The sequence below is a fragment of the Silene latifolia genome, chromosome 3 (assembly GCF_048544455.1).
Source record: "Silene latifolia isolate original U9 population chromosome 3, ASM4854445v1, whole genome shotgun sequence".
Classification (NCBI taxonomy): Eukaryota; Viridiplantae; Streptophyta; class Magnoliopsida; order Caryophyllales; family Caryophyllaceae; genus Silene; species Silene latifolia.
In genome coordinates, this window is record NC_133528.1 from 75,147,246 (window position 1) to 75,155,407 (window position 8,162).

The 8,162-nt window shown below is 39.6% G+C and overlaps 1 non-coding gene across 1 annotated transcript; it reads right to left on the reverse strand.

Annotated features, from left to right (window-relative positions):
- Positions 1-295: 295 nt before the first annotated feature.
- Positions 296-403, reverse strand: LOC141650778 (small nucleolar RNA R71). Its single transcript, XR_012546794.1, has one exon. It is a non-coding gene; the product is annotated as a small nucleolar RNA R71 (small nucleolar RNA).
- Positions 404-8,162: the final 7,759 nt, after the last annotated feature.

The window sequence follows — 8,162 nt, forward strand, 5'->3', positions numbered from 1 at the left end:
CGGAAATTTCATTGCAAAATCCGCATTTATCCAATTAGTCGAAAGAAGCCAATTTGGGGGGATGCCTAGTGAAGACCCTCACTCTCACATGGAGACTTTTTGTGACGATTGTGATGCAATTTCACAAACCGGTGTGACTCAAGACCAAATTCGATGGGTCTTATTTCCTTTTTATCTAATCGGCACCACAAAACAATGGTTGAAGAGTCTTGATAAGGCTACTCTTGGAATTGATTCTTGGAAGAAGTTGGCTCTAGCTTTTTACAAAAAATTCTACCCTCCGGAAAAGACTAACATGCTAAGAGCTCAAATTACAGGGTTTTAAGCAAAGGGATGAAGAATATTTGTATGAAGCTTGGGAGCGGTTCAAAGGAATTTGTCGCTCTTGTCCTCATCATGGACTTAGCGAGTGGTTCTTGGTACAACAATTTTGGAATGGTCTTTATGAAGACTCAAGAAACATTCTCAACATGTGATCAAATGGTATGTTCACCGAAGTTGACGATAATCAACCTTGGAACAAGATTGAGGAAATGTCGGTCCATAACTCACAATATAGTAGACCTCGCAAGGCTACTAGAGGAGGAAAGCATGAAGTGGACTCTATTACTCAATTGGGTGCTCAACTTAGTGCTCATATTGATACCATTAACTTGAAGTTTGAGAAGGCTATGGCTAAACTTGAAGAAGCCTCAAAATCACCAAAGTATCATGTTAATGCCATGGTAGCATCTTCATTAATCCCAAGTGGGATATGTGAGAATACTGGAACTTTGGGACATGACCAAAGTGAATGTAGGGGAACAAATGAACAAGTGAATGCTTTTCAAGCATACAAGAGCGGTACCCCTTATTCAGACTATTACAATGAAAACACTAAATTCCACCCAAATCTCTCATACAAAAGCCAAAATGTTCAAAACCCTCAACAAACATACACCCCACCTCCCATGAGAAACCAAAATCAAAGACCCTTTTTCAACCGAAACCAAGGTTACCAAAATCAAACTCCATACAATCAACAATAATGACCAAGGTTTTGATGTTCAAAAAGCGGTCCTCCAAATGCAAAAGAATCAACAAGTGTTTTTCAGTCAAATGCAAAAAGATAGTCAAGCAAAGGACATCACCATCAACAACATCCTAGCCCACACAAAAATGTTGGAAACTCAAATGACCCAACTAGTATCTTCAAGTTCTCAAAGACAAAAGGGGCAATTACGACCTCAAAGTAATCCCCCTAGACATGAAACGGTTAGTGCCATTCACTTGAGGAGTGGTACGAGGTATGAAGGACCAAAGAAGCAAGTTGAGGATGAAGTTGTGGAAGCTAGTGACAAAGATGAAGTTGTGCAAAACTCCAAGGAAGGAGAACAAACAAAAGAAGAAGTTTCAAAGAAAAGTGAAGAGAAGGCCAAGGAGAAGGAGCCCATTGTGATTAGACTTCCATTCCCAAGTCGCCAAGCTAAGCCTAAGTTTGATGACCAACTTGGAAAATTTATGGAAATTGTGAAGAATTTGGAAGTCTCGATTCCTTTCACGGAATTAATCAATCACGTGCCGGCCTATACGAAATACATGAAGGACATCCTTACGAAAAAGAAGTCGATCCGGAAGCTTGAAACTATCGCCTTCACTAAGGTGAGTAGTGCAATCCTTCAAGGTAGTTCACCTCCGAAACTTAAAGACTCGGGAAGCTTCTCAATACCGTGTACCATTGGCGACACCACGATCAACAAGGCTTTATGTGATCTAGGAGCAAGCGTGAGTGTTATGCCGTATCGGTTAGTAAAAGGCTAGGGATGGGAGAGCTTAAATGTACCAACATCATACTCCAAATGGCCGATAGATCGACGAAGACACCGCTAGGGATATAGGAAGATGATCCCGTGAGAGTTGGGAAATTTTTCATCCCGGTGGACTTTGTCATTGTTGACATGGAAGAAGACTCCAATATTCAGATCATTCTAGGTAGACCTTTCTTGCACACCGCGGGTGCGGTGATAGATGTGAAGCACGAAGAGCTTACTCTAGAAGTGGGAGACGAGAGCATAACTTTCAATCTTGACAAGACCATGAGAGCTCCCCGTTTGCATGAACCATGCTTCATGGTTGATCACTATAGCCGGAAGGATGATAGGAAGAAGTCGAAATTCCAATGGAAAAAGAAAGTTGATGATGCTCCATTCAAAGAGCAAGGGAATAGCAACAAAGAGAGCTGGAAAAGCTCACCCATGACAAGTGAAGAAGATGGCCTCATTGGCCAAAACAATAAAGGAGAGTTGTCTCTATCAACTCAAGATATTTTTAATGATCAAGTAGACGAAGTTTGCGGTCTTTAGGATGATGAGTTCCAAGGGATATTCAATCCCTATATTGGTAATTCTATGAACCAAGACCATCACGGAGAACAACAAGTGCAAAGAACCATTGCGGATCTTTATCATGATAATGAACAACCTTTCGACTACTTCTTCAAGGTGTTGAGTAACATCAACAACACCTTGGACATGCCCCCTTGACATCTCACTTTAGATGAGAGTTTGGTGGAGTCCTCCCTAAATCACCATTTGTAAATATTCTAACTCCCTAACTTGCATTTCAATTTTTACATTGCATTTTTTTGTCATTTTTATTTTTGTGCCTTGATCAAGATATTCATCACTTTTGAGAGAAGTGAGGGAGGGACTTATGATTTTATTAATGTGTAGTGCTTTGACTTAGTGTGGGGATAGCAATTGCCTAGGTTATTCATGCCTTTGTAATGCCCCCACAATGAAGAACACGAGAATTGAAGAATAAAAATGATACGGGTTAAGCAGTACCCATGGATGGACCTGAATCCGTGTGGACAAGGAGGAATCCGACTGTCTCATGAGAGAATTTGCTCGTCTGATACAAGACGCTCGTCCTGTAGAGAAGACGCTCGTTTTCTGCTGTTGAATTTTAAGAAATCACCCTGTAATAGAATCCGAGCGTCTTTGAAAGAATCAGCTCATCTCACATTGAAGAATCCGCTCGTCTTTGCACAAAGACGCTCGTCCTGTAGCGTCATTTCCTGAAGTAAAACGTGCAAAATCCGAGCGTCGCAGTCCTGAATCCGCTCGTCCCTGCTGCTATTTCAAAAATTAACGGGTCTTTTAAACCCTTATTCCCTCATTCATTTTCATTTCTTCTACATTCAAACACTACCCAAAACCCAAAAACCCCAAAAACCCTCATCCTCTACATCAACAAAACAAGATTTCCTCAACCAAATTCAACAAAATCAAATCCAAACTTCCCCACAACAAAAATTAATCACTCCTTTTACAACAACAATTCATCCAAACACCAAAATCTTCATACTTTGAGTCGATTTTTAAGATACAAAGCAACATTTTTTCATCTTAAATCGATTTGGGCTTAACTAAAAATTGAAGATTTCAATCTTTCTTTGGTGTAATCAACAATGGCAAGAACTAAAGGAGGTAACAAGGCACCCCCAAAGAAGACACTTTCAAAAAGTCAACAAACTCTTCAAGCAAAACAATTGTCGAAGGCATTGGTACTCCATGAGGCAAGATTAGAGGTTCAACAAGGTTCCCCTATGAAAGCTACAACATCAACAACTCCGGTCATTGAGCAATTATCTAATTATCCGGAGGTAATTTTCACTTCCGACTCTCATAGGCATAAATTTGTTCTCTTTGCTAAGAAGACCATTATGCCTACAAAATTTATTTGTGAAGATGCTTTTTCAAAGTTGGGTGTTCTTGAACAAACCAAAACCTTCTTTGAGGCTATGGGATTGGGTAAATTGTTTACCATGAAAGAATTGACATACCCCTCCCTCACATTGGAATTTTTGAGTTCCTTGAAAGTTACAAGGGTGGAAATTAGAACCCACATCGAGTTTTGTCTTGCAAATGTCAATAGACGCATCACTTTTGGTGAATTGAGTAAGATTTTAGGCCTTAGGGATACCCCATACTATGAAAAGATCCCCGAAAAGTATGACCCCGCTCCTCTTCGGGAGGCAATTTCCGGAAAGAAATGTGTGCGCTTTCATGATCGTCGTGCTCTATTAGTCCACCATCCGGGCATTAGAGTGTGGCATAAGGTCATTGGGAATACTTTGATAGCGAGAAATGGCATTAATCATCTTACGAAGCTCGATTTTGTTCTTCTCGAGTCGGCCTTGAACATAGGAAGGGAATATACTAAGCCAAACAATGCTCTAAGACTTTTGGTTGAACGATGGCTTAATGTCGATTTTGGTAAAGAGGGCACCGCTTTTATTGTGAATGGAGGACTAGTTACCTATTTGGCCAAGCACTTTAACCCAAATTTCAACAAAGACAAAACTTATGTGGCGGTTAAAAGAGGTCATCCCATTGATATGGACACCATGATTCACAAGTTTAAGTGGGTCAATCATGCTCCTCTTGACACCAAATATGGGTGGTTAATCAATGAAGCTAGATCCTTCACCTTGCCTTCAAATATTTGCCGATTGAGTGTTCACCGACAAAACTACCTTCTTCCACTCTCCGAGGAGACCGAGTACATTATTCAACAACAAAGAGGCGAGATTGACGAGCCCTCCTCCTCCATTGTCACACCACCCTACCCATTTGAGTATCACGAGTTCAAACCCAAGGATGTCGAGGTAGGAAATGATTACATAACTCAACTCATGAGGGAAATGCACAAGCAAGCTTACAATGATAGAGTGGATGCTTACAAGGCCCAATATCCGCCCCTCCTACATCTAGCTAGGCAAGGACTTCTCGATCCATCATGTCCTTTGCCTAGTTGGGCGGATAGGGTAGTTTTCTTTCCTAGCACCTCTAGTGGTGGAAGACCGGGTAGAGAGGAGAATGTTGTTGATGAGGGTGTTGATGAAGAAGGTGAAGAACATGAGGTTCAAGAGAATGTTGAAAAAGAAGAAGCTCAAGAAGAGGAAGAAGAAGAAAGTGAGGAAGAGCAAGGAAGTGAAAGCGGGAGTGGAGATGATTCCACATCTATGGAGGAAGATGATGATAATGATGATATGATGGAGGATTAGCAAACCTTGGAGGCTCCTACATTCTTTCACCCCTCTTATGGTTTGTCTACTTCTTTTATTTTCTTTATTGTATTTTGATCATTTGTTTGCGGAGTCCTAGCAACATGGAGGACTAACACCTTAGCTTCATTAAGGTGTTCTTTTTATTGTTCCCACAAGTAAAATCTAAAATGACAATTTGTTGTTTCATGCATTGCATTCCATTTGCATGAACTACCGCGAAATTCAAGACGTTAGAAATAATGTCTATTTTGGTTTGGGGAAGTCCATGCATACGCATCGGGAGGTAATCTAAATTACGCTCTCCGCCATAACAAAAACCCATGCATCATGTAGTGTAGCTTAGTATAGTTTGCATTTAGTTTAGAAATCATGCATCATGCTTGCATAATTTCCTATCGTATTGGCCATTGAGGACAATGCCAATACTAGTCTTGTATATATTGCTTGTATATATTGTGTTTGTTCATCCTTTTTCACATTGACCGACTAAGCCACATCCGAGACATGAGGATATAGAAGACCGCATGATATGATCTTTCCAATCTCTTTTTTCCTCTTTTTGTTAATGACTATGTGGCTTTATTTTGATTGATGCGGTATAAACAATGTGAATTTAGGACATGCATTTAGATTATTTGGCATACTAGTTGGTAGAATCATATGTATTAGGATGTATAAATGTTAGTTGCATCATGGCATGTAGTTTGCATGTTAGAAAAATTTTGTGAAACCGTCTATCTGGGAAGCTTGACAAGTGTATATAGGCCCTAGTAGATGCTTTTTCTTCTTAAGACTTTGCTTGTTAGAATACTTGTAAAACACCCTAAGATGTGTCATGTTAGTATCCTTTGACCCATGGATTAAGGCCTAGTCAAGAGTACCTTGTGGTGTGATAACTCCTTGGCTACCGTTTATTCCAAGGTGACCCTTGAAACCATGCAACCATCATTCATCCATGTTCTACCATACATTTTGTCATCAAAGGGAATTGGCACAAAAAGAAATTGTTCAAAAATTTGAGTTCAAGATATGAAATGAAAAGTCAAAAAGTTTGCAATTGCATCAAAAGAAAAGAGGACTAACAAAAATGAAAACTCCTATGCTTCAAATATAGGGCACCCTCGTTACTAATTGGGGTGACTTTGAAAATGTTCAAAAGAAAAATGCAAAAAGTTGAAAGTTGTCAAGTATTGAAATGCCAAAAATCAAAAGAAATGGCAAAAAGAAAATGTTCTCAAATGTTATATGCCATAAGAAATTGGGGGGAAAAACAACAAAAGCAAACTCCCAAATGAAACTCAAATCCTATTGATCCCTTTATCCATCGTATCCATTTTTGTGAATGGTAGAGAGGGGAAGACCCTTCTTATTGTCTAGGCAAGAAGGAGAATTCTGCGATCCTCCAGTGTTTCTAACACCATAGGGAGTCTACTCTTGACCAAAGCATTTAACGATTGAGGATAAAGGTACCCTAGATTGACACAACTTGGAGGTGATTTATTTGTATCCTTCTAGGCTTAGTAGTTTGAAGAAATTGCATTTATGAAGGAGTGTGTACCCTTGAATTACTTCCCCTTTAGATAATTTCCGCCACTTAGATGAGGAAAGTGGCTATTCTTTTGTAGATGCATCCATTACTTGATTTTGTGTGCTTTAATGTTTGGATGTGTCGCCATTTTGGCAAGACCCACCTTGCCTTGCAAGAAGGCATCCTACCTCATGGTTGTCTTGTTGTGAGTTGAAGGGGCGGAGTGAGACCCGCTAATTGCCTCATATCGGCTATGCTATTAGGTTAATTTAAATAACGGTCCTAGTTTTTGTCACCTCTTTACTCGGGACGAGCAAAGGTTCAGTTTGAGGATATTTGATGTGACCATTATTTGAGCATATTTAGTCCCCGAATTAGCCTCGTTCCAATGCTTTTTAGTGCATATTTGGGTCATTTACTATCTTTAGTCCCTTGTTTTGCATATTCTTTGAGGTTTTGTTCCCTTGGTAGGAGAGGAGTGCAAACCTTGCATTTTCATGGCAAAATAGAGCTAAATTGATCGAATCTAATGACCAAGCATCAAAGAGAAGACAAGACTAGAAGGCCTTTGTACATATTATAGTAGATGCACAATGATGAAGAAATCCTTGCATCCCCGGTTAAATCCCGGAGGATTATTAGAAGAAGAAAAGAAGAAAAGAAAGCTGTGACGAAATCCGCCCGTCCAACTAGGCAAGACGCCCGTCCAAGACGTGAGGAATCCGAGCGTCTTTGCCATCAAGACGCCCGTCCATCCATGCCACAATCCGCTCGTCCAGCCTATCAATCCGCCCGTCCATCCACCAGAAAATCCGCCCGTCCCGACACCTTGGACGCTCGGATTCTCTTACAGGCCCACACGACCTTTTCATCCCTCCATGAAAGATGCGCATATTTATGAAAGACCGGCAAAAAGGAGACTCACATCTTTTCTGAGAGGAGCGATTTCTCAAGGACTTAATCGTCATTTAAGCCCTTAGTAAACCCTAATTTGTGTACCTAATCACCACTATAAATACCCCATTAGTCTAATTAGATAATCATGTTCTTCTTACCAATCCTTAGTGTAGTTTATATCATTCTAATCTCTTCTTAATCTTGTAATCAACTTCTAATCAAGTCTTAATACAAATCTCATTTCCTTAATTTCTCTTTTGTTCATCTTTTATTTTGGGTAATTGAAGATTATTTAGGTTATTATTGGGAGAATGACAACCTTCCAATCAATCATCAAGTACTTCTATTATTCTTTGCTTTATTTTGGAATTATTAGTAGGTATAATCCTCTTAATCCCTTTCTAATTATTGTTAATTATCTTCATTTGTTCATCATGTTTTGCTTTGTTAATATGATTGACAACCTTGTTAACATGTTAAACTTGATAATGAGTGAGTATGTAGTTTCCTTAACTAGGGTTAATGGGTAAAGGGGAAACCAACATGGGGAAAGATTCATGCTTAATTGAATATGTTTTCATAGTTTATTTGCTTGCTTGTTTTGATCTCAACTTATGCACATGTTATGTTTGATGAAATGCGAGCCTATGAATCCTTGCATTTTTACCCATCACATACCTTTTC